We start from the raw sequence: 26,940 nt of genomic DNA, 5'->3' as shown, positions 1-26,940 counted from the left end.
AAATAGTAAAATCAGAATTCAAATCAAGATCTTCCATATCCAAGTACTGTAATTTTTCCTATAGAGTATTAATGGGAAACCATGAAAACTATGCCTTGTCCACCTTGTTAAACACTTCTCTGTACTGACGGAAGGGCCGGTTAATCTTGTCACCTTTGCCTGGTCCCATGACCCGGCCAAGCTCCAGACTCTCACTGTGGTCCATCCTGCTCCAAGCAAGGGAAACCCAAAATACAACAAAGGAGAATAGATAGCAATAAAAAAATGAAAAACAAAAACAGAAACAAAAACAAAAAACACCTCTTTTGTTAAGGAAAAAAACCCACTGTCTTTCATTTCTTTGAGGCATATTTGGCATTTTAAAATTTGTACAATGGTTTGCATATAAATCCTTCCTAAAATGAATACAAGAGTAATGGTCTGAGACAAATAATGGAAATGACTGAAAATTCACAAGTTTATTAATGCAATAAGTCACATCCACCAGCAGAATAATTGTTTATGTATGAATCTTTTACTTAAAAGTTTTTTTAATGTTTATTTTTTTTTATTTTTTTAATGTTTATTTTTGAGTGAGAGTGGGGGAGGGGAAAAGAGAGAGGGAGACACAGAATCTGAAGCAGGCTCCAGACTGAGCTGTTAACACAGAGCCTGATGTGGGGCTGGAACCCACAAACTGTGAGATCATGCCTTGAGCCGAAGTCAGATGCTTAACCACTTAACTGATTGAGACACCCACGTGCCCCTTTAATGTTTATTTTTGAGAGAGAGAGAGAGAGACTGAGCATGAGTAGGGGAGGGGCAGAGAGAGAGGGACACACAGAATCTAAAGCAGGCTCTAGGCTCCCAGCTGTCAACACAGAGCCCGACATGGGGCTCGAACTCACGAACGGTGAGATCATGACCTGAGCCGAAGTCTGATGCTTAACCAACTGAGCCACACAGGCGCTCCTGCATGAATCTTATACTTATCATTAATGGTTAAAAGCGGGGCACAACTCTCTTGGATGACCTGAAGCAGAACTTCAAGAATCAGCTTCAGTTCCACCTGGTTATATCCTCAAAATTAGTTTTCCCTTCATACTTCTTTTATATGATCCCATTTGGCAGTTACGCTCACTTGCTGGAAGAATTTCTCATTGTTCTGTGATCAAGGGTATCATTTGTCTTCACTGATACTCTACTGTTCGTCATGCAAACATGATTTTTGCTTTGAACACAACTTTGATTTGATTTGTTCTCAGATTGTTCTTCAGGCATGCATGGGTTCTCTGTATGTATCATTTTTTTCTGCCTGAATTATTAACTTCGCAAGTATACTATTTGGGTATTTGTTCATGCTTTTATGCTAACACCCATACCGCTTTGTTCAGTAAAGCCTTATTGTTGGATAATTTGGATATACTAGCAAATAGCTCATCTGTCACTCTACTATTTTAAAAGTAACCACTGCTTTCTCTAAAGTTTATAACATTATAACATTATAACATTCTCTGAAGTTTAAACATTTTTCAAATGAATCATTAAATGGATACTAGCTAAGAGGTAGTATAGACAAATTCCAATGGGATGTTACACAAAAGTAGGAGATTCTAATGTGGTTTTTTTGAGTAATAAAAATAGTTAAAGTCTAGTTGTAAGTTAGAATGTGAAATATTTTAAGATACCAAGTGTAAGCAATAAAAGATAAGCTTAAAGAATAAGAACTTGTAAAAATGACCAGACTTGATAACGTCTCAGAGAAAGCAAAGAACATCCTCCTGCCCAAAGCCAATCCCTCCTGTATTATTTATCTACTTATGCAGATGGGGTTCAGAACACGCTATCCCAAAATATGAGTACTGAGTGTTTTAAGCTGAAGGAGTTTGAGAAAACAAGCAGAAGCAAGATCACTCTGACCTTCTTCCTACCCTTCTGCCTTGAAACGGGTCATAAAGCCCTCATGTGAGAGGCGCCTTCCCTAAATGTGGTGGAAAGGAGCATCTTTATCTCCAAAGACAAAAGGACACTAAGAAGAATCCGAGCAAACGGGCCTTGCTAAGTATGCTACTACAGTTACCTCATACTCCCTTCATCTATCGTATTCCTCCACAACAATCCACTCTCCAGCAAACCTAGCATCAAAATACTGAGGTCTGTTTCTTTGGGTCTTCATTTCCTTATGAAGGCTCCTGTGTCACATAACACTTGTATTAAATTTGTATGCTTTTCTCTTGTTAATCTGTCTTTGCCGGTTTAATTTTCAGACCCAGCCAGGGACCCTAACAGGGTTGAAGAAAACGTTTTCCTCCCCTACACTGCATAGCAAATTACGGAGACTTAGCAGCTTAAAACAATAAACACTTATTATCTCACACCATTTCAAATGGTGAGGAATCTGGGAACAGCTTAGCTGAGTGTTGCTGCCTCAGAATATCTCATGAGGTTACAGCCAAACTGTCAGCCAGCGCCGCGGTCATATGAAGACTTAAAGGAGCTGGAGGATCCCCTCCCAAGCCTGTCACTTGGTTGTCACCAAGAAGCCTCAGCTAGTCACCATGTGTGCCCTCTCCATAGGATTGCTTATGCAATGGCAGCTGCCCTCCCCCAGAGCAAATGACGAGGGAGAGAGAAGGCACCAAGATGAAACTACAGTGTCTTTTATAACCTCATCTCAGAAGTGACATAGCACCATTTTTGTTGTATCCAATCGGTCACAAAGACCATCCCTGATACTATATGGGAGGAGGTGACACAAGGGTGTGAATACGGGGATGCAGGGCTCATAGAGGGACATCCTGGAGCCTGGCTACCTCCCTTCCCTTGTATCCTTTATTCTCTTCTCTGGCTCCCATCACCCTTGTGCTCTTTCAACTTAAACTACTTTGTCCTTACTAGCTCTTCTTCTATCTTGGTTCTAGACACTCTGACACTATCCTCTGAAACTTCACTTGTATACCTTCTTGGGAAAAAAGAAAAAACAAAGTCCTTCCTAAACTGTTCTTCCTAGTTCAACTCTAGTTACCAGTCAGTCTCCATGGCTGAATTCCTGAAAGAGAAATCCACACACGCTTACACTTCTTCACCTGGTCCACAGAAATCTGACCTGCACCCCAACCTGTCCAATGGAACTGTAATCCCAGGTCACTGGAACATTGCTAGGAGTTCTTCATTTAAAATTCTAATACATTTGGGGCGCCTGGGTGGCTCAGTTGGTTAAGTATCTGACTTCGGCTCAGGCTGTGAATTCACTGCTCGTGTGTTCAAGCCCTGCATCGGGCTCCGTGCTGACAGCTCAGAGCCTGGAGCCTATTTCAGATTCTCTGTCTCCCTCTCTCTCTGCTCAAAAATAAATAAACATTTAAAAATGTAAATTCCAACACATTTTCAGTCCTTACTTAATCTCTGCGTCATTTGTTTTCCATGAATTTCTTTTCCCTTGGCTGCTGTGACACCATTCCTCCCTGGCTTTTGTTCTAATTTCATGACTATTTCTTACTTCCATTGCTGACCTTTTTCCTTTACCTCTCTGTAAGTATTGGTATTCTCTGCAATTCAACCCTCACCTCTTTTTCTTATTATTTTAAACACTCTCCCTTTTTTCTATTCCAGTGGCTTTTGCTACCATCTGTATGCAGCTAACTGCCAAATCTAAATCTCCAGATTCCTTCTCTTTCTTGAACTTCACACCATTATAACCAACTCCTTGCTTAAGACTATGAAAGCCCCACAGGTTTCTCAATAGATAGATGTGTTGACTCAGTTTGAGGAGATCAGTTACTTCTGAGAACTTGTAAGTGGGAGGGGAAAGCTTAATAAAAAAAGAAAGTATTATATATATATATATATAAATTTTTTTTTTGAGAGAGAGAGAGAGAGATGGAACACAAGTGGTAGAGGGGCACAGAGAGAAAGGGACAGAAGATTCAAAGCAGGTTCCCTGCTGACAGCAGCAAGCCCGATGTGGGACTCGAACTCACAAACTGTGAGATCATGACCTGAGCTGAAGTCAGACACTCACCCAACTGAGTCACCCAGGCATCCCAAAAAAAAAGTATTCTATAGGAAACCTTATGTCCAAACAGAGTTTTATCCATTTGGCACAACCTTTAGTGCAAAGGCATGATGGAGTGTGATCCCAGCAAAGGGTTTCCCTGTCTCCCTAGGAGAAGCCACCAATTTATCCACCAAGCCATTATTCACCATTTTAGTTCAACATAAAGAAGAGTCAGCAGCTCACTGTCAAAATCAGTTCATGCAGAGATTGGTAAAATCAAGAGCTGCATGCAGCTTCATAATCAACTCCCATTCACCAGCACCACCTGCAGATACTTCACGGTGGCTGTGCCAAGGCTCCCAGGACCTTGCCACATTCTGTCCTCCTGGACAAATTGTCCAGCGAAGACCAGCTTCTCCCTGGAATGCTCAGGGTTTCAGACCTAAACTGCTCCCAAACTATTGTTACGAGACCACACTCTGAGTGTGTTGTTAGCACAGACGCTGGGTCCACAACCCGCAGCTGTTGTTACTGCAGCTACTCGTGCCGTCCTCACATCCTCACATTTCCACCATATAAATGTGCTGTGAGCAAGAGTTCATCATGTTCAATAACGTCATGATGCCCAGACACATGGTCCCAGGCAGCAGCCTGCTGTTCATATGCCCACAGGGTCAGAAACATTGAACATTTCCACGTTGGTATGTGCTCCTCTCACGGGCAAAACTAGACGTCAGGTGCATAGGTGTTTCCTTTTATTCAAGCCACAAACCTTATTTTTGCCAGTGAAGTCACTGGCATTGAGACTGAGCACCCAGAATTTCTCCGTATCTTGGAGCCTCCAGAGCCTCATTCTAAGGCTAATGTAACCATCTCTGTACTTTAAGCCCATCTAGTCAAGAGACTGCCAGAAACCAGCCAGCAAGTGCTACTGTGGTTCTAAGGTATAAAACTGATCAGGGTTTACAAGAAAAACTCATGTTTCAGGGTGCCTGGGTGGCTCAGTCCATTAAGCATCCAACTCTTGAGTTTGGCTCAGGTCATGATCTCACAGTTCCTGAGTTCAAGCCCCACATCAGGCTCTGCACTGACAGCGTGGATGGAGCTTGTTTGGGATTCTCTGTCTTCCTCTCTCTCTGACCCTCCCCGCTCATGTTCTTTCTCTCTCTCAAAAATAAATAAACATTTAAAAAAATAAAAAGAAGAACAAAAATTATGTTTCATCCAGGGAAAAATATGAAAACATTGAAAAACTTTAGTAGTTGTGGGGGGAGAGAATTGTAAAATAAAACAAAATTTTAAATAGAAAAAATGTGATGGGGTGCCTGGTTGGCTCAATTTCAGCTCAGGTCATAATCCCAGTGCCATGGGATCAAGCCCCATGTTTGGCTCCATGCTCAGAGTGAAGCCTGCTTGAGATTCTCATTCTCTCTCTCTCTCTCTCTCTCTCTCTCTCTCTCTCTCTCTTTCTCTCTCTTTCTCTCCCCGCCCCCCGCCCCTCTCCCCTGCTTGTGCATGCATACTCTCTCTCAAGTGGGAAAATAAATAAATAAATAAACAAACAAATAGGATATTTGCAACATATGTACTGAGAAAATGCCATGTCTAACAAACTTAATGCTAGTTCTAGATTATTTACGGTGAAAAGGCAGAGAAGAAAGGAAGGAAGGGAAGAGTAGGGAAAAGTGAGGGAGAAGGGAAGGAAAGAGAAAAGTATATACAAAAAGCTTCTTTATCTAGAAATTAATAAGAAAATACAAGGTTTGGCTCTAGATACTCTGAAACTACCTTTGGAAGTTAGTCGGGGTTCCTTTCTTTTATAGCACTATTTTTTTACTTATTGAGATTGCATAAATTTATGGCTGATGTTGTTTTACACTGATATGCTTGTATTTTTGTTATTTTGAGAATACTTTATAGACTCTTGTAACCAAGACATAATTCACAGGTGAAATATAAAATATGAAATATTAATAAGGGGATTAAGAGTATACTTATCTTGAGCACTGAGAAATGTACAGAACTGATGAATCATTATATTGTACACCTGAAACTAATACACCACTGTATGTTAATTATATGTCAATTAAAAAAGACATAATTTGCATCCTTTACTACATTAATTATTTAGAGCCACATGTAATCTTGATATTCTGATGTTTGGGAAAAAGGCACAAAAAGTTTCCAATAGTGTCTCTAGTACTGGAATAAACCAGGAGCATTCTGATCCTAACAGCTGTTCAAAGACTGAATAGTACTGACTTCCACACATACCAGAAGCCTACGTTAGAAGATAAACTAGCAGATATGACCTTCAAGTCCACCATCATCAAATTAAGAGAAAGAATTTCAACAGCAGAGCAACCCCACTCCATCCATCTGCCCAGTCTAAGTCTGCATATTGCACAGTGGTACCTATATGCCAAAGGAACCACTGAAGCACTCCAAGTATTACTTATTATAGGATGTAGGTAATGGAAAGGAGACTCTTACCATTGTTGTCATCAACATCGTCAATCTGGGATGGCTTTGATCATACATGGTTTTTCAAAAGTTTATTCTCACGAGCTAGGTTTGAGACATCACAACACTGGCATGAATCACAAGATCAATAAAACCTTCCAAGGTTCTGCAAACCTAGTACCTCTGTCTCCTTGACATTCTCCTGTTATGCTTAAGACAGGCTGTTGAGATTGAGTGGGAGGCTAAATGGGCAGCTTGAAGAAAATTATAAATGTTTGTAAAATCTGCTGAGGGAATTTTGGAGAAGCAGATGGCCCAGAACAAATAAAGATTGCCAAGCTCTGTTGGAGTTTCACCTGAATTTAGAGGTCATGGATTTATTGTGGCTCTTACATGCCAGAACCATTAGGTTTGTTTTCACATTTAATGCTCGTGACATCCATGTATGTATATGTAATTTGTCTTGATTATACAGAATTTAAGGCACTAATATAAGCTTCTACCGCTAGCACATTAGGGTCTCATGGTTGCAAACAACAGAAAATTACTCTGGCTAATAGAAGATAAAAAGCAATTTCATTGAAAGGATATGTGCAAGCTATCAAAACAAAGGGGAGGCTAATGAACCAGCATGTAAAGGACAAAATGTTTTCACAGGTCTTGGTAGTAGAAACAAATAGCTGCCTATGTGAATCACTTAATGCTTTGGATCACTCCATTCCAGAGTCCAGTTCCAGAGAGAGAGAAACTGTTTGTCCTAGCAAGGCTCATATGCTTAGGGGAGCTGCCTCCAAGCCTAGAGGGTTGGACAGGTAATTCACTAAAGAATTGTGATGCTGTTGCCAAAAGAAAAGGGGTTGGATGATGGTGAGCAAAAATTAATAAATGTCTGCTGTAGATAAAAGAATAAAAGCTTCAGAATTAAGATCTGAATCTATATTTGTCACATGTAAAACCTAATATGGTATGTTCTTTGCCAAGATGCCTCCTAATGGGAATGAAGAAGACAATTGTTTGGGGGTTACAGTACAGGTGGAACAGGAGAGTAAGAATGTGAGAGGGTCAGGAAGCCTGCAAATGATGATGGGTGGTAGGGCCTCCAAGCTAGGGATGAAAGTGAGGCCAGGGGTGCCTCGGTGGCTCAGTCAGTTAAGCATCTGACTTTTGATTTTGGCTCAGGTCGTGATCTCACCATTCGTGGGTTCGAGCCACACATCGGACTCTCTGCTGGCAGCACGGAGCCTGCTTGGAATTTTCTCTCCCTCTCTCTCCCTTTCTCTCTGCCCCTCCCCTGCTCACATGCTCTCTCTCTCTCAAAATAAATAAATAAACTTAAAAAAAAAAAAAAAGAAAGAAATGTAAGGCCAGAAGGGGACTTCAAAACCAGGAGAACTGGAGGGACAGGGTGGTAAAACAGGTGAGGTGAGGGTATTTCTGGGAGTCTTCTGAGATGATTCCAGAAATTCTATGAAGTAAACCCAGTGAGAGACATGTCCTGAGAAACTGAGGTATGTCATGATGGCTCCACAAAGAAAAAATAAAGTTCTAATTGTGTTTTAGTTTCTGATACAATCAAAGAACACTATTTAGCTATTGAAGACTTAAGCAGGAGGGAGACAGTTCATTTTCACAACCATCTTAAAAATAAAATCTGCTCCAGAGATTGAACAAAGGAAAAATGAAATCTATATTGATCGTGGTATTTACAAACTTAGTGAAGAATGTCTGAAGGATATTTTATGAATGAACTTATTTTCCTACCCACACCTTTCCCCAGAGAAATGTTTTATGATTGTAGGTAATATGACTAGGTAATATGACTCTCAAACAAAAAGAGTGTTAACACAAGCCTAGAGGCAAAACGTTTTTGGTGCCTAAAATAGTCCTACTGATACAAAGAAATTGAAAGCAAGTGTCTTTATTTGCTGTGTATTAAAAGGAAGGAAAATACATCAGAGGAAATCTACCATTTATGAAAACAGTAGAGTGCATTAAACCAACCCTTTCTGGAGTGTGGGGGACAAGAAATGAGCATGGTTATAAAAGGGCAAGATGAAGGGTCCTTGTGTTGATGGAAATAATCTGTACCTTGACCGTATCAATGTCAATATGTTGGTTGTGACATTGTACTATGGTTTTGCAAAATGTTACCACCGGAGAAAGCTGGATGGGATCTCTCTGTGTTATTTCTTACAACTGTATGTGAATCTACCATTATCTCAAAAAAAAAGTTTAATTAAAAAGAAAAACAACAAGGGCACCTGGGTGGCTCAGTCAGTTGAGCATCTTAGCTCAGGTCATGATCTCACAGTTCATGAGTTTGAGCCCTAAATCTGGCTCTCTGCTGTCAGCGAGGAACCAGCTTCAGATCTCAGATCCTCTGTCCCTCTTCTCTGCCCCTCCCCCACTCATTCTCTCCCTCTCTCCCTCTCTCTCTCTCTCTCTCTCTCCTCTCTCTCTCTCTCTCAGAAATAAACATTAGGAAAAAAGAAGAAAAACAACGCACACACAAACACAAAATGAACTTTCCTAGCTATAGGGAAAAAGAGTTCTCTCCACCCCTTGTGTTTCCATACGCAGTAATTTGAACTAGACCAAAACGGTTTTCTAACCTGGCTGCTCATTTGTTCCCTGGTGACCTCAAACTTCCTGGAAAACTGAGAATTACTGAGCTTCTCTCCACCCCTCATTTACTCCTCCCTAGGGAAGCTGGGGAGAATAAACAGCTCAGCCCTTCCCCCACCCTCTCTAGTCCAGTGTTTTGCAGACAGCGTGTCAGCTTTCCTCTCCTGGGACCTTATTCCGCTGGGAAGACTGTGTTGTTCCACTGCTCCAGTGACTACTGGATAACTCTGGGAAAAGTGTGAGAGTGCCCACTTGGCCGTGTCTTCCAGTCAGCTTTATGAAGCTGATAGTTTGACCTTCATTTGTCTGATTCTGTATCTCTTTCAACTGATTCTGAATTGGAGAGGAAGAAAGAGATGATTTTTTTTTAGGTACTTGGTTCCTGCAAGAAAAGGGGTTTCAGCTGGTCTGAACTCCTACATCAGACCAAGGGACCCTGGGGATATGACCTTAGATTTGCCTTCTTGCCACTCAGCTCTCCAGAATGTAGCAAAGTAAGATAAACGTGGAATGTTAGCAGGTCAGATTGCACCTGGTTTACAGAAGCATTCATTGTGAAATCTCACTGATGGGTTGCAGCTGCACTGGGAGGCATGTGACTTGGCATTTGCTCCTGAAGAGACTATGTAACAAGCAGGGGATTACACACGGGTAACACAGGGAGGGAACAGATGGGGTGGCTGTCCTAAGGTGAAACTGTCTGCACCAGGTTTGCCCTCATCTCTTGTGACTCAGCCCTGAGGAGTGGAGGAGAGTGGAAGCCACACCTAACCTGTCACCAGGTATTACATAACACATGTAGCAAGTCGTCCACTAAAATTCTAGCACCTGGTCCCTGCTCTTCAGTAACGGGACAAAGTTCTTTGTTAAGTTCATCTAGTTCTTGCAGTCATTCTGGTAGGTTAGCGCATCTATCCCTTGTTCCAACACAGATCTCCATTTTCCTTCCCTTTTTAGAGATGTAAGAAAGCTAACTTACCTTCTCAGATGTCCTTGCCATTAGAGGTGGTCCTATAACTCAGTTCTGGCAAATGAAATGTAAGCTGAATACTATTTATGGTACCGCCTCTTCCATTTCATGCTTCTTGCCTGGAACACATGCATGATTCTGGAGTCTGACCAGTCATTGGCAAGTATGGTATACAGCAAGACAGAAGGGTCAGTTGGTGGTGGTGTTGAGCTACCATACCAGTCTTGGACCTCCCTTCAACCAGATTTGGGGAGAATGTCCTGGATTGTCCAGTTGGACCCAATGTGATCATAAAAGTCCCTATAAGGGAAAGAGAGAGGTAGAAGGAAGGATCAGAGAAATATGTGACAACGGAAGCAGAGTCAAAGGAATGCTATGTTGCTGGCTTTGGAGGAGGAGGAAGGGGGCGGTGAGGCAAGGAATGTAGGCAACCCCTAGAAGCTGGAAAACAAACAGCATCTTCCCCTGAGACCAGAAGGAATGCAGCCTTTCCGACACCTTAGTTTTAGCCTAGTGAGGCCTGTGTCAGATTTCTAACCTACCGAACTATAAAACAGTAAATTCTTGTTGTTCAAACCACTAAATATGCAGTAATCTGTTACACTGGCAATAGGAAATGAATACACTATATTAAGACCTTTTAATAACAAATTATGGTTAGACTAAGGAAATTGTTTCCTTTTAGTGTAAGATAACCTCTAGTTTTTAAATCCAGGGCAGGCAAAAAGAGACATAACTTATTTTTTAAGAATAAAAAAAATATCCCCAGGAACCTAGGAAAAGACGGATATTTTTATAGCCATGGTAACAAACACCAAAGCTGGTTTTAAAAACTATTTAACTGATAAGTGACAACTTCAGTAAACACACCTCAGGAACAGGAAACATGCTTCTATAACCCATGTCTCTAAGGCTGATTTTCAGCTACTCCTTCCTCAGTAACCAATACCTCCCCAAACAAAATTTCCCATAAAACCTGTATTTGCTTTGCTCAGTGAGACTGTGTCTGATCAGCATAGCCTTCCCTTACTTAAGTAAACAATAAATTCAGTGTCTAGGTTTCACATTTTGGTTGATGATCTCATCCTTTGAAATATTATACATTCTTCTTAAATTTTTTTTTCAATGTTTATTTATTTTTGGGACAGAGAGAGACAGAGCATGAACGGGGGAGGGGCAGAGAGAGAGGGAGACACAGAATCGGAGACAGGCTCCAGGCTCTGAGCCATCAGCCCAGAGCCTGACGCGGGGCTCGAACTCACGGACCGCGAGATCGTGACCTGGCTGAAGTCGGACGCTTAACCGACTGCGCCACCCAGGCACCCCTATACATTCTTCTTAAGACAAACTTATTCTTAATTTATCAAGGGTCAAGGAAAACACAAAGTGCCAAGTTTTGATACTGTTAAGTGAAGGTTGTTGGAAAAGCAGTATATAAGAATTTGTTTTCATTATGGGAAGAAATAATTTTATGTGTTTTTTTAATATTTATTTATTTTTGAGAGAGGGAGCGAGAGAGCGAGCACACGAATGGGGAAGGGGCAGAGAGAGAGGAAGACAGAGGATCCAAAGTGGGCTTTGCAGAGAGCCCAATGTGGGACTTGAACCCACAAACCGCGAGATCATAACCTGAGCCAACATCAAGAGTTGGACTTTAAACTGACTGAGCCACTGAGGCACCCCTTCTATTTGTTTTTTTTAAAACTCTTGATTTGTTCCTATGTTTACATTTGAAAAACAAAAATCCTAAAACTAAATGAAATCACTCATGATCCCACCATCTTCATTTTCTTAATATTTAAAAACTTACAAGTCCTGATCTGCTTCCTACTAACCCCACCCAATAGAGGTAATTGCTAATAACAATTATATGTATATCTTCTCAGATGTAAACTTAGGCACAGAGGTGTTATAAGAAGGCTATTTTAGCCAGTTGCCATGGTGTTGCTAGATCTTTGGAACGTATTTTATATGGCTAAGTATAGTTTGGTATTTTAGCACGGTTGTGGGCTTCTTAAGAATGGTAGCCATGATACATTCATCTCTCCATAACAAGTTACATTACATAATGGGTTTTCAGCAAATATTTATTGAATTGAATTAAGAACTAAATTTCTCTAAATAAGATCCCATTTAATTTCTGGTATAAGAATATAATACTTAGTCCTAAGGCAATATAGACAGATCCTGAGTCCATCTGTGGTGGACTCTTTGGGATCTTAATGTTTAATGTTCTAGGACAGAATTGCTCAAAGAGTAGTTAACTAGTAGTGGTTTATCAAATATTCAAAAAAAGTTGGCCATTTCAGGGGGAAAAAGCAAAGAGGTAATTTTGTTCACACATAGTTCATAAATGTGAGGTTAAGATTAATTACTTCTTGGGGGCACCTGGGTGGTTCAGTCAGTTAAGCGTCTGAGTTTGGCTCAGGTCATGATTTCATAGTTCGTGGGTTCTAGCCCCAAGTCAGGCTCTGTGCTAACAGCTTAGAGCCTGGAGCCTACCTGCTTCAGATTCTATGTCCCTCCCCACCCCCACCTCTCCCCCTCCCCCATTCATGCTCTATCACACTCTCAAAAATGAACATAAAAAAAATTTTTTTAAAGATTCATTACTTATTTTTACAGAAATCCTCTTATATTCTTAGTTCATTATCTTAAAAATACATTATGATTTTCATGATTCAAAACTGAAAACAGTTGGGGCACCTGGCTCGCTCAGTCGGTAGAGCACATGACTCTTGATCTCAGGGATTTGAGACCCACCTTGGGTGTAGAGATTAGTTAAAACATAAAATTGAAAAAGGTCAAAGGATAAACAGTAAAAAGTCTCACCACAACCACATCCCCTAGCCAATATTGGTCAGTTTGTTATGTATCCTTCCAGAGATACTTTATTAAAAAAAAAATTTTTTTTTTAATGTTTATTTATTTTTGAGACAGAGAGAGACAGAGCATGAACGGGGGAGGGTCACAAACAGAGAGGGAGACACAGAATCTGAAACAGGCTCCAGGCTCTGAGCTGTCAGCACAGAGCCCGACGCGGGGCTCAAACTCACAGACCGCGAGACAATGACCTGAGCCAAAGTCAGACGCCTAATCGACTGAGCCACTCAGGAGCCCCCAGAGATATTTTACAACATATAAGAAAACACACTCACACATACACACACCACTGATCATTTTAGACAAGTGGTTTAGGCTATAGTCTTCTGCACCTTACTTGTTACATACATGCAACAGTATGTCTATGGCAGCCTTCCATTTCAGTACACAGAGTAGTCGCATTCTCTTATACAGCTCAGAGAATTCTTGAATGGACATAAAGAAGTTTTCTTTTTTAAACTACTAAGATCTTAATAAATAACTTTGTACAAATGTAAGTTCATACACATTTGAATCTATCTGTAGGACAAATTCCTAGAGACAGAACTGTTGGGTCAAAAGGTATGTGAATTTGTAACTTTTAAAGTTACAAAATCTCTCTTCATGGGGGCAATTCATCCTCTCATGGAAATTAGAGTGCCTATTTCCCCATAGGCTCAGCCACACAATATGTTATTATCAAATTATTTTCTCTGCTAATCAAACAGTTCAAAAATGATCACTTAGCAGGATATTAACTAGCATTCTATTGTGAAAGTAGTTTACTTTTTTTTTATGTTTGAATCATTTGTATTACCTTTTCTGTGAATTATCTGGTCATATGATTTGTCCATTTTTTATTGGGTTGTTTTTTCCTTTAGTTATTGTAGGTGCTCTTTTATATTAGGAAAATTATCCCTTTGTGATACAAATATAAAATGAATTTCCTCAAGTAGCCATTACCTTTTGACTTACTTTATGGTAACTCTTCCCCTGCAGAATTTTTTTTAAACGTGACTTAAAAACACTTTATCCCATTCTTTGGTTGTCTTTTCACTTTCTAGGTAATGTTCTGGAAGCACAAAAATTTCTAATTTTAATGAAGTCCAATTTATCTATTTTTTTTCTTTTGTTGCTTATGCTTTTGGTGCCATATCTAAGAAACCATTGACTAATGCAAGGTCACAAAGATCTATATCTATGTTTTCTTATAGCTTTAGCCCTTATATCTAGGTATTAATCCGGTTTCAGTTAATTTTTGTGTATAGTGGGTGGTACTTAAGTTCTAAATTCATTTGTTTGTAGATTCCAATTGTCACAGAACTATTCATTAAAGACTATTTTCCCCCCATTGAATTGTCTTGACACTCTTATTGAAAATCATTTTACCATAAGTATATGGGTTTTTTTCTGGACTCTCAGTTCATTCCATTCATCTCTATGTGTATCCTTATGCTAGTACCACATAGCCTTGAATACTGGAGCTTTAAAGTAGGTTTTCAAATGGAGAATTGTGTGTTCGAACTTTGAACTTATTCTTTTGTTATACATCTGAAAGTCTTTTTTATTGAAAAAATAATTGGCATACAATGTTGTATTAGTTTCAGGTGTATAACATGATTTGATATTTATATAGAAAATAGTCACCATAATAAGTCGGTCATCATATAAAATTGTAACAGTGTTATTGACTATATTCCCTACGCTGTTCATTATATCCCTATATCTTATTTATTTATTTTTTTAATGTTTATTTTTGAGACAGACAGACAGACAGACAGACAGAGTATGAGCGGGGAAGGGGGAGAGAGAGAGGGAGACACAGAATCTGAAGCAGGCTCCAGGCTCTGAGCTGTCAGCACAGACCCCAATGTGGAGCTCGAACTCATGAGCCGCAAGATCATGACTTCAGCTGAAGTCAGATACTTAACCAACTGAGCCACCCAGGCGCCCCTATCTTACTTATTTTTATAACTGGAATATTGTGCTTCTTTTTCAAGATGTTTTAGCTCTATAAGGCCCCTTTCCCCTTGAACTTGAGGACCAGCTTCTCCATTTCTGCAAAAAGGCGATTGGAATTTTGACAGGCATTGTATTGTAGGTTAATGTGGGGGAGTAGTGTCATCTTAACATTAGGTATTCCAATCTATAAACATGAGTGTTTGTTCAATTTCCAGTCTTCTTTAATTTCTTTCAATGATGTTTTATTTTTTAACTATGAGCCATTCACTTCTTTTGTTAAATTTATATTAACTTTCTTGTTCTTTTTAATACTATTGTAAATGGAAGCATTTTCTTCAATTTTGGATTGTTATTACTAATGCATAAAAATACAATTATTTTTGTATATTGATGCTGTATCTCTGAAACATTGCTATAGTCATTTATTAGCCCCGATGGATTTGTAGATTCTCTAGGACTTTCTATATATATAAAACTACGTCATCTGCAGATAGAAATAGTTTTACTTCTTTTTTAATCTAGATGCCTTTTATTTTATTTTCTTGCCTAATTGCCTTGGCTGAAACCTCTAGTACAATGTTGAATGGGAGCAGCATACTTATTCCAATATTTTTTAACTTCTAATTTTTCCCCAAATTATAAAGATAATTGCATTAGCTAGGAAAACGTTGATGAAAATAGTAGTCATTATTTTTTAAACTTTTTGTTAATGGGAGTGCTTCTAATATTTTTCTATCAAACAGAAGCTGTCTTGGGCATTAAAATAGATTTATGTTAAGGTAGTATATTCTATTCTTATTCTTTTATAAACATTTTGATTCAAAAGTAGATTTTAAGTTTTGATCAAATCCTGTTTCAAAGTCTGTAGTTGATATTCTTTGTATCTATTCATAAAATGTATGTCCTAATATTTAATCACCTTTGTATTCCTGAAATAAACCCATTCTGTCATACTGTTCTTTTAAGATATTGCATGATTCCATGTCCTAATATTTTATTTAGTATTATTTCATCAATAAGTGAAATTAATGGGCATTTCCTTTCCTTATAGTCTTTATCAGATTTAGTATCTAAATTATTCTTGTTTCATATAAAGAACTTGGAAGGTTTCTTCTTTCTCTGTGTGCTGGAATACCTTAAATAATTTTGGAATTATCCTTTAAGGTTGCAGTGTAACAGCCTATAAAAAGTGTTTTTTTGTGTGTGGGATAGCTCTTTATACTTTCTTTTAAGTAATTAATTTGTTTAGACTTTCAGTTTCTTTTCAGATCAGTTTGGCATATTACAGCTACTTTCTTTTTTTTAAGGTTTATTTATTTATTTTGAGAGCAAGTGAGTGAGAGCATGGGGAGGGGCAGAGAGAGAGAGAGAGAGAGAGAGAGGACCCCAAGTAGGCTCCATGCTGTCAGCACAGAGCCCAATGTGGACTCAATCTCATGAACCATAAGATGATAACCTGAGCCAAAACCAAGAGTCAGATGCTTAATTGATTGAGCCACTCAGGCACCCTGGGTATATTATAGTTTCTTAAACCCATTTTACCTAGAATTTCCAAATTATTGCATCATGTATATTTGTGCTTTTTTTCTTAATTAACATACTTAAAAGTTTTTTTTTTCTTTTTTCAAGCAACCAGCTCTTGGGTTATTTAATTCTACCATTTTTATTTTATAATTAAGTAGTTTCTACTTTTATCTTTTTAATCTTCTCTGTTTTCTTACATTTATTTTGCTTATCTTTAATTTCATTTGGATGCTTCATTCTTTCTTATTAGTTAATACGGTGAAATATTCTAGCTGCTTTGTAATTTAATTACCTGTGAATAAGACCTACTTTGGAACATTTATAGAGCTATAGTCTAGGATATGTTTGTATCAACATGACCTGATACATATGCAATTTATATCCACTTAAAAAACAAAATCATTTAAGCAGCCACTGATAGCCAGTGACAAAACTGGTCAAACTTAATGCTTGACATAACATTAGTTTGCTAAAAGACAGACCCTGACCTTTATGCAAACTTTCTGCACTGTAATTGTTTGCTCCGTCTCAGATGCAAACTCCACCCCATGTGCCTAACCACCAACTAAAATTTCCTACCTTGATCTTTCTGCTTTTGCAATATTTGACACAGTTCATTAAGTTCAAGACCCACCCTCCTTGCAATTTTAGTGTCCCCCTTCCTCTTTCCACAGTCAGTCCCCTGGTCTGTGCATATAAAAATTTTGCTTGCCCACGCCTTCTCAGAGATGTTTCTCGCTTAGGTTTTGAGTATCTCCCTATTGCAATAGTCCCCTTAATAAATACTTGCCTTGCTAATATCCAGACTCATATTTTTGTTTTGACATCGTAAGAGTTTGAAAGACACTTTGATTTCTAGAATTCCATTGAGTTTTGGATTATAATTTTGTTGCCAGTGATTTTTGCTTATTAAATAGGATATTTATGTATGTAGTAGGTTTTTGAAATCCCCTAGTACAATCCCTAGCTATTCTAACCAAATTGTGATATACTATAAAAATATTTAAAATATTTTCCTCTGAACACTCTTTTAGCAGTAACACATAAATTCTGATATGTAATGTTTTTATTACTGTTTTATCCAAATAGTCTGCAATTCCATTTTTCCCTTGGGCCCAAGAGCTGTTTAACCCAAGATATTTTATTTTCCAAGTGGGGCTTTTGTTTCCTTGTTATGCTATTGCCTTCTAGTTTTCTTGTATTGCTTCTAGAGAAAGTTGTCTGTACTGTTTGGTTTTTGTTTGTTTTTGGAATTTATTAAGGTTTCCTGTTTAATTGGGAAAATATGAGATATATTCTCTGTTTTCAGAATCACAAAATTGATTAATAACTCTACTATATTATGTTATTTAAGTCCATGATATCCTTATTTGTTTCTTTGTATATTTAATCTGCCATGGACTTGGGGGATGAATTGAAGTATCCTGCCATTAATGTGCTTCTGTCTACTTCTCTGTGTAGACCTTAACTTTTGCTTTAAGGACTATGCTTATATTGATGCTATGTCATATGTACATAGATATCCCTCTTTTTTTTTTAATTTTTTTTAATCTTTATTTATTTTTGAGAGAGAGACAGAACATGAGCAGGAGAGGAGCAGAGAGAGAGAGGGAGACACAGAATCCAAAACAGGCTCCAGGCCCTGAGCTGTCAACACAGCCTGACGTGAGGCTCGAACTCACGAACCGTGAGATCATGACCTGAGCTGAAGTCGGACACCCAACTGACTGAGCCACCCAGGCGCCCCTAGGTATCCCTAATTCTTATCTCTGTGAATTGCACCCTTTTGCAAATGAAGTGTCTTATTTAATGCTTTTTTTCTTTCAGTTTTAAGTTTCTCTTTCTTTACAGTGTAGAATTACTTTTATTTTGTATACAATCTGACTCTTCCCTTTTACTGGATGAGTTTAACTCATTTATAATTATTACAATTATTTACAATTATATTATAATTATAATTATTACAATTATTTAGTCATAAGAATGCCATGACTGTTTAGTTGTTATACTGTGATATCATTCATGCTTTTAAGGTTAAAAAATTATTTCCTGTGTGGTATTTTGCTTGGTTATACATGCAATTCTTCTTTTTTTTTTTTTCAATATATGAAGTTTATTGTCAAATTGGTTTCCATACAACACCCAGTGCTCATCCCAAAAGGTGCCCTCCTCAATACCCATCACCCACCCTCCCCTCCCTCCCACCCCCCATCAAACCTCAGTTTGTTCTCAGTTTTTAACAGTCTATTATGCTTTGGCTCTCTTCCACTCTAACCTCTTTTTTTTTTTTTCCTTCCCCTCCCCCATGGGTTTCTGTTAAGTTTCTCAGGATCCACATAAGAGTGAAACCATATGGTATCTGTCTTTCTCTGTATGGCTTATTTCACTTAGCATAACACTCTCCAGTTCCATCCATGTTGCTACAAAAGTCCATATTTCATTCTTTCTCATTGCCACATAGTACTCCATTGTGTATATAAACCACAATGTCTTTATCTGTTCATCAGTTGATGGACATTTAGGCTCTTTCCATAATTTGGCTATTGTTGAGAGTGCTGCTATAAACATTGGGGTACAAGTGCCCCTATGACATGCAATTCTTCTGATAATTATGACTTGGTATTTTTGTCAATGTCTAATCTTCTTTAGACAGGATTATAAATGCCCAATTTTAAGCAACAATTAATTAGTAGTTTGCCTCATCATTCCACCTCCCTTTCTTCTCCATAACTTCCCAATTTTAGTTAATTATCTTTCTTAATGTTTATCTTTGTTTAGTAAATATAATACCCATATTTGTTTTTTAGCTTTAATCCTATTCATCAGCAATCCTTAATGTTACCTACCTTATGCTTTCTAGTTATCTATTGTTTGATTAAAAATTGTTCACTTGGGGCGCCTGGGTGGCGCAGTCAGTTAAGCGTCTGACTTCAGCCAGGTCATGATCTCACCGTCCGTGAGTTCGAGCCCCGCGTCGGGCTCTGGGCTGATGGCTCGGAGCCTGGAGCCTGTTTCCGATTCTGTGTCTCCCTCTCTCTCTGCCCCTCCCCCGTTCATGCTCTGTCTCTCTCTGTCCCAAAAATAAATAAACGTTGAAAAAAAAATTTAAAAAAAAAATTGTTCACTGGCAGAATCTTCAAATGAGTCAACGGAAACATTATCCCTAGGATCTTGTGTTTTCAGAACTGTTTACCTTTATACTTCAGCAACAGTTTGACTGGATATATAATTCCTGGGTCACATCTCTTTCCTTGAGGATTTTATCTGTATTGCTCTATCTACAATGTCTTCTAGGAATGAATATTGTGGAAAAATGTGAAGTCAGCCTGTTTTCCTCATTATAAGTGATTTATTTTCTTTCACTTTCAAAGAATGCTAATTTTTGAAATCTAAGAATTTTATGAGGACATATGTTGGTATTGACCATGTGGGACTATTTTTGTAAAACAGTATTTGCCCTTTTATATTTTCAGACTCAAGTATCTTTTTATTTCTGTGATTTTTTTCTTGAATTAGATTTTTAATTTTTTCCCTTTGCTTTTAAGATCTGTGGATTTATGGTTTTTCATCAGTTCTAGAAAAAAATTCACAGCCATTATCTCTATATATTGCTTCTCCTCCTTTCTCATTCTTTCTATGTGGAACTCTAAGTGTTAGATCTTATCATTCCATCTTCCATATCTTCTAACCTTTTTTTTTATTCACATTTTCCATTTCCTTGTTTCTCTTTACTACTGAAGATCTGGATCAGATCTTCAGACAGATCTTCTGGTTCATAAACTCCCATTTGAGTTATCTAGTTAATCTCTTCACAGTTTATTATTTGTTTGCTTATTTGTTTTTGCTGCCAACAATTGTATTTTTTATTTCTGGTTTCTTTTGAATTGTTCCCAAAATGTTTCTGTTCATTCCTGGATGTTTTTAATTGAATGATCACTTTTTAAATTACATGTTTTATTTAAACAGTTCACACAGCTGCTTTTTTAAAAATGTTTTATTTTTGAGAGAGCACGTGCACACAAGAACAGGGGAAGGGCAGAGAGAGGGGGACAGAGGATCTGAAGCAGGCTCTGTGCTGACAGCAGAGAGCCAATGCAGGGCTCAAACTCATGACCATGAGATCATGACCTGAGCTGAAGTCAGATGCTTAAAGGACTGAGCCACCCAGGTGCCCCTCAAAAATATATAAATACATATATTTTATTTATACATATTTATATATGTTTTATTTATACATATGTTTTATTTATACATGTTACATATATATATATATATATATATATATATATATATATATACATATATATATATATATATATAATTCCAATACTTGAAATCTTTGGGGAATCTAAATTGATAATTTGTTTCTGCTGACTCTCACTCATGGTTATTGCCTTCTTGTGTATTTGGTAATCTTGTTTCTGAGTTCAGTGCTTAGTCATAATCTGTGGGAGTCCTCTGAACCGAACTTGGAGAGCTCTCCTCCAGATAATGATTGTTTCTATTTCTGTCAGCAGCCAAGACCACTTCAGTCTTCCTTGGGTTTTGGCTTAAGAGTGTCCCAGGTTCAGCTTGTCCACATAGCTGCCATTCCAAGGGTTGGTACGCACAACAATTGTGTTGCTATAGGAACACTTCCTCAGGCCTACACGGTTCTTCCTGGCTTCCTGCGCATTCAGGCAGCTTCCTGTTACTCTGGCTATCTACTGTTTTCCAAACCAACAAGAATTTTGCTTATGACCCAGTATTTTGCTTGACCTTAACTTTTCCCCAGCAAATGGAGATAGGCCATATAGGGATATTCACAGTGCAGTCTCTTCTCCCCAAGTGTCACAGACAAAGACTGTTTTCTGAAGGTACAACTTGTCTATGTGATACATATGTTGCTGCACTTTCTCTGATTCTTGAAGCCATGTGGATCCAGGGAAGCTCCTACAACCAACCTGTGAATTGCATTCCTACCTTTGAAATGAAAGATTTAGGCTCTATACAAGAGATTTAAGCTATGTCCTTAACTTTTAAGTAGTATATTTTGCTATTTAATCCTAACCCTGACCCCAATCCAATCTGAAACCCTAAATCTAATAAGATCTTTCTAAAATCTGCACTCTTAACAACCTCCCATACTCTCACTCCCATCCACTTATTTTGAAATTTAAGGATTTGCCTCATAGTTTTTCTTATTCTGTTCTTTACTTTTGAGTGATTTACCCCCCAAAAGGAAAAATACTAACTTTATACTACTGTCTTCAAATAATAATAAGTCCTGCTACATTCTTTGTGATTATACCATTTTTGGCATACCACATGAACTATAAGAACTGTGTTTGGCAATTTGTCTCCACTAATATTCAGTTATCAGGTGCAGTTCATTTCGATTTAAAATATTTTCACACTTTAAGTTTTGTGTGGTTACTACTGTGTGGTCTTATATCTCCAATGCTTAAATAAATGTTATCAAGAACTCGGGAAGCACTAAAGCAAAACTTTAATGATGAAAATAGCAATGTAAATATTAAAGTTCATAATGGCATAAATATAAAAAATGAACAGGATGCCCATTTTTAGAAGAAGACCAATGTGGTAATTTCACAGAAACAAGTAAAAAAATATATGGATAGAAGTGTAAGGGTGAATATATGAAAATCAGCAATGAAGTTATTTTTTTTGACCCTGTGCTATCTATCTTCTAAGAAACTTTGTCAGGTTTTGGCATGAAGTTAATGATGCCTTCATTTCAATTTCTAGCATAACATTGTGACCTCCGGTAAACCAATTAAACTTTTTACCACTACAACAAAACAATTTAGTACAGAATTTAATAATTATTTTTGCTAAAGTCAGAAACAGACCAAAACTACCAATATTTCATTCAGAGCTGCATTCCTTATTTACTAAACCAGGTGGTTCTCACTGTTGTCAAAAGGTTTGTAAAAGCCAGCTAGAAAGTTCTTGAAAATATGCTCAGAGAAAGCAAAACAAGCTGCTGGCAAAATTCCATGTCAGTGCATTTGGCATCATATAATGTCAATGCAATTAAAGTGAAAGAGGAATTACTGCTCTGTGTTCATGCTAGCAAATATTCTATTTAGAGTTGTATGATGCCACTAATCACAACTGTCTAGAAAATGAGTCAGTTCTAGGCATATATGTGGTATAAGGAGAAGTACTAGAGGACTTTTTGTTCTGCTCATTATTAAAATCCAGTGCTTAAGGAGAACTCTTTTTTTTTTTTAAGATTATCACTATTTTGTAACTTGGACTGGAAAGGGTATGATGGATTTAGTTCTGATACCAGCTAGCTACATGTAAGAAGGCATACGTGCACTGCTTTATAAAGAATTGGTGGTCAACAATATGTCTCTTGATATTTTTTGAGACAAACCGTAAAAAAGAAGAAAGTGAACAAACTAAATGGTGGCCCCTGAGCATTCAACTCCCCAGTGTGGCTGGGTAAAGTCAATCAGGCTTTTGCCTGCTTCCTCCACAAAATATCCCTTATCAAACCTGCCACCCATCTTCACCTTGCCAAATCTAATGATTTGTTCTCCATCTAAACCATAATTGATCTCTGAGCAGTATCTCTTTGAAACACTTTCCTCTCTAAGATTTCCTAAAGCCACACTCTTCTGTTCCCCTCCCTTCTCACTGGCTGCTCCTTCTCAATCTCCTTTTGAGGACCCACCCCTTCCTCTGTCTGGCTGTTAATTATGAACACTCTATCCTGAGTCCCTGGTGCTCTCCACTGTCTCCCTACATAATATTTGCATTACTACTGTCAAAGCTCTTTGATAATATCAGATTCTTTTTTTCTACTTTTAACAATCTGGTGGCTTATATGGGTATTTGTGTGTGTGTGTGTGGTTTTAGCATATTTTCCTGGTTGATTAATGAGACTGAACATTTTTTACATGTTTATTGACCATCTGGATTTCCTCTTTGGGGAAACTGGTGACTCAGGTATTTTGCTGATTTTCCAATTGCATTTTTTGGCTTTTATCATATTTATCTTGTGGGAGTACTTTTTATACTCTAGATACTAGTCTTCTTCAGTTACTCGTGTTGCAGGTATTTTACCCAAATTTATGGCTCTAAATTGATCTGTTTAAAATGCCTTTCAGGTCTTGTCATGTCCTTGTTTCAAGACTTCCAGTGGCTCCCAACTGCAGTTAGCTGTCAAGGCCCTAAATGATCCAGTCCCGCCTATCTCTCTGTCCCTGAACTCCAGCAACACTGGCCTTCTTTTTGTTCCTCAGTTATGTTTAGGAGATAGACTTGAGCTCCCTCTCTTGCACAGCTTTGGACAAATGCCAGTTCTTAGTAAATGCTCATTTGCACCTCTGCAGAGTGTTAGAAAAGGCCCAGCTGCAAGGTGCAAAGCACTGGCTCTGATAAAAATGCTTTCTTTTTGTAGAGAATTGTTGAATCAGTGCGTTTTACACCTGAAACTAATACAACATTGTATGTCAACTATATTTCAATAATTTAAAAAAATTTTTTTTCAGATTCTCATGCTGCCATTTATTAAACACAAAGAACAGTTACATAACACTTGTATCAGCTTCCTCATCTGTACAAGGCACTGTACTCCTATCAATGGTGAGCACAGTGTTTTCAAAAAATTTTTTTTTAACTTCTTTTATTTTTTTTAATTTACATCCAAATTAGTTAGCATATAGTGCAACAATGATTTCAGGAGTAGATTCCTTAGTGCCCCTTACCCATTTAGTCCATCCCCCCTCCCACAACCCCTCCTGTAACCCTCAGTTTGTTCTCCATATTTATGAGTCTCTTCTGTTTTGTCCCCCTCCCTGTTTTTATATTATTTTCGTTTCCCTTCCCTTTTATGTTCATCTGTTTTGTCTCTTAAAGTCCTCATATGAGTGAAGTCAAACGATTTTTGTCTTTCTCTGACGGACTCATTTCACTTAGCATAATACCCTCCAGTTCCATCCACATAGTTGCAAATGGCAAGACTTCATTCTTTTTGATTGCCAAGTAATACTCCATTGTGTACATATATATACCACATCTTCTTTATCCATTCATCCTTCAGTGGACATTTGGGCTCTTTCCATACTTTGGCTATTGTCGATAGTGCTGCTATAAACATTGGGGTGCATGTGTCCCTTCGAAACAGCACACCTGTACCCCTTGGATAAATGCTTAGTAGTGCAATTGCTGGGTTGTAGGGTAGTTCTATTTTTAACTTTTTGAGGAACCTCCATACTGTTTTCCAGAGTGGCTGTTCCAGCTTGCATTCCCATTTAAAACTTTTTTTTTAATGTTTATTTATTGTTGAGAGAAACAGAGCAGGAGTTGGGGAGGGGCAGAGAGAGAGAAGAAGACACAGAATCAGAAGCAGGCTCCAGACTCTAAGCTGTCAGCACAGAGTCTAATGCGGGGCTCAAACTCACAAACCATGAGATCATGACCCAAGCCGAAGTCGGACACTCAATCAACTGAGCCACCCAGGCATCCCTATATTTCAATAATGTTAAAGTGATTTTTTAAACATGTTTTCTTATAATTGTGTTAGGACCAAAAAAAACAAAAACAAAAACAAACAAACAAAAACTAATCCCTGAACAGCAAAAATAATCTCAGCCACAAAAGAGAAAGACAGAAACTAAGCTGGGTAATATCTATCATTGAAGCTTGTATCCAATGGAAAATGATCATCTGAATTAGTAGACCAGATGTTACATGTAAGGAGAATGTAACATCTCCCTCTATAAGCCACAGAAGAAGCCCTTTGGATGAGACAAGATCCCATCTACTAGTGGCTGCAGGTCTGTTGGAGGCCATCCATGCTGAGTGGTTTGAAGCCTAGGAAAACTGCATTCTTGGGGGAAAAAAAAAAAAAAACACCAACAGGGAATATCACATCTGAAAATACAGGGTATTTCTCTACCTTTTATTAAAAGTTCTGACGCAGCTCTTCCAGCCCATGGGTCCTGTCCCCACGCTTTAATAAAATCACCTTTTTGCACCAAAAAACATAATAATAATAAAATAAAAGTTCTGAAATTGAGTTTCATACCCTTTGTTAATGAATGAATTATAACTAAAGTTTGCTATGAGAATTCTCCACTGAATCTGGCCCAGTGAATCAAACAATTTTTGTGATTCATACCAAGTTTGTCTAGTCTCAAGGCATTGCATTTATTGTTCTTCTAGAAAATAACATCTTTGAGATATCATTCATAGGCCATATAATTCACCCACTTGAGGTATATAATTTAACACATTTTAGTATATTCACAGAATTGTACAAAAATCACCACAATCAATTTCAGAACATTTTCATCACCCCAAAAAGAAACCCTATACTCAGTGCTAGTCCCCAGATTTCCTAAGACTAACAACTACTTCTTGACAAGACTCAAACAAGCATTACCATCTCTAGGGAGGTCACATTACCCTTTCTAATTATTCCCTGCCTCTTTGGATGACACTGTTTGTTGCTTATGGTCATTCCCTCTCTCTTTAACAGAATCATCATTTTGTTCATGTATCCAATACCTACATGCTACAAGGGTGGTCAGGCCCATGTCCAACCCCAAGGGATAAATCATGACTGATCTACATCAAAGATGATGTCTCGTTCCCCTTGGCAAGGATGGTTTAGTAAGGATAGAGCTGGAGGGTTCTTCTAGGCAAAGATTTCTATGCCCTTAAAAGAGAGATGTGAGAAAAAACAGATTTTCCCTGCCTACACCTTAGTGCGAGGAGGTATTGCTTAGACCTGTAGAATCATCTTACAAGCGTGAGAAGAAAACCTGCGAGTCACAGAGATGCTGAGCTGGAGCCATGATGTCATCGAGCCACCGAATAACCAACTGTGGAACAATCCTACTCTGAGTTTTCCCATGACATAAAACTCTTAACGTTCACGCCATTCTGAATTGGGTTTTCAGCCAAATATATCCTACCTAATAACCTGTTACATTGTCCTCTTTTGTCTTCTTCTTAGCACTTGACATTCTTTGCAATATCTTGCTTGTTTATTGCTTGCCTCCATCAATCAGAACATGAGCTCTTTAACATCTTGTTTGCTCTGTACCTAAAGCATCTTAAATAATACCTAGTATCTAGTCAATAGCCAATAATTATCAGTTGAAACTGAATGAATGAACAATGCCTTGATTTCTCTCTTTCCCTCATTTCCAATACTTCAGCAAGTCTATTGGTTAAACCCTCAAAATATATCCAAATTTGACTATTCTGACCATACCTGGGACTATCAACAGTGAGTGTCCAGGTTGAAAGTGTTTTACCCTCCTGTTCACCTGGTAATCTCCTTACTCCTTTTCCTGTTTTCATTGATTCCATGTTTACTGAGATGCATGCAGGGCACTGGACTGCCCTCATGAACCCATAGTCTAGTGGAGGAAGTAGAGAGAGATCCTGTACAGGTCATAACTGCATAAGAAATAGGGGATGCAGGGGTGCTGGGTGGCTCAGCCAGTTAAGCATCCGATTCTTGATTTCGGCTCAGACCACGGTCTCACCGTTCATGAGTTCAAGCTCTGCACTAACAGTGTGAAGCCTGCTT

At 38.2% G+C, this 26,940-nt stretch overlaps 1 long non-coding RNA gene across 3 annotated transcripts in view; it reads right to left on the bottom strand.

Moving 5' to 3' along the window:
• Positions 1-26,940, bottom strand: part of LOC125171319 (uncharacterized) — a 48,364-nt gene that overhangs the window by 6,042 nt on the left and 15,382 nt on the right. For 2 of the 3 annotated variants that reach the window (XR_007154257.1, XR_007154256.1), the window contains exon 5: positions 10,044-10,334. This is a non-coding gene — a long non-coding RNA (uncharacterized LOC125171319). Of the gene's footprint in view, positions 1-10,043; positions 10,335-24,623; positions 24,656-26,940 lie in introns of those variants that run through there. The other variant, XR_007154258.1, reaches the window with a different exon arrangement.

This window comes from Prionailurus viverrinus, chromosome B4 (genome assembly GCF_022837055.1).
Source record: "Prionailurus viverrinus isolate Anna chromosome B4, UM_Priviv_1.0, whole genome shotgun sequence".
NCBI classification, from domain to species: Eukaryota; Metazoa; Chordata; class Mammalia; order Carnivora; family Felidae; genus Prionailurus; species Prionailurus viverrinus.
The sequence above is the reverse complement of the archived record's forward strand: the minus strand, read 5'-3'. Positions and strand labels throughout refer to the sequence as shown.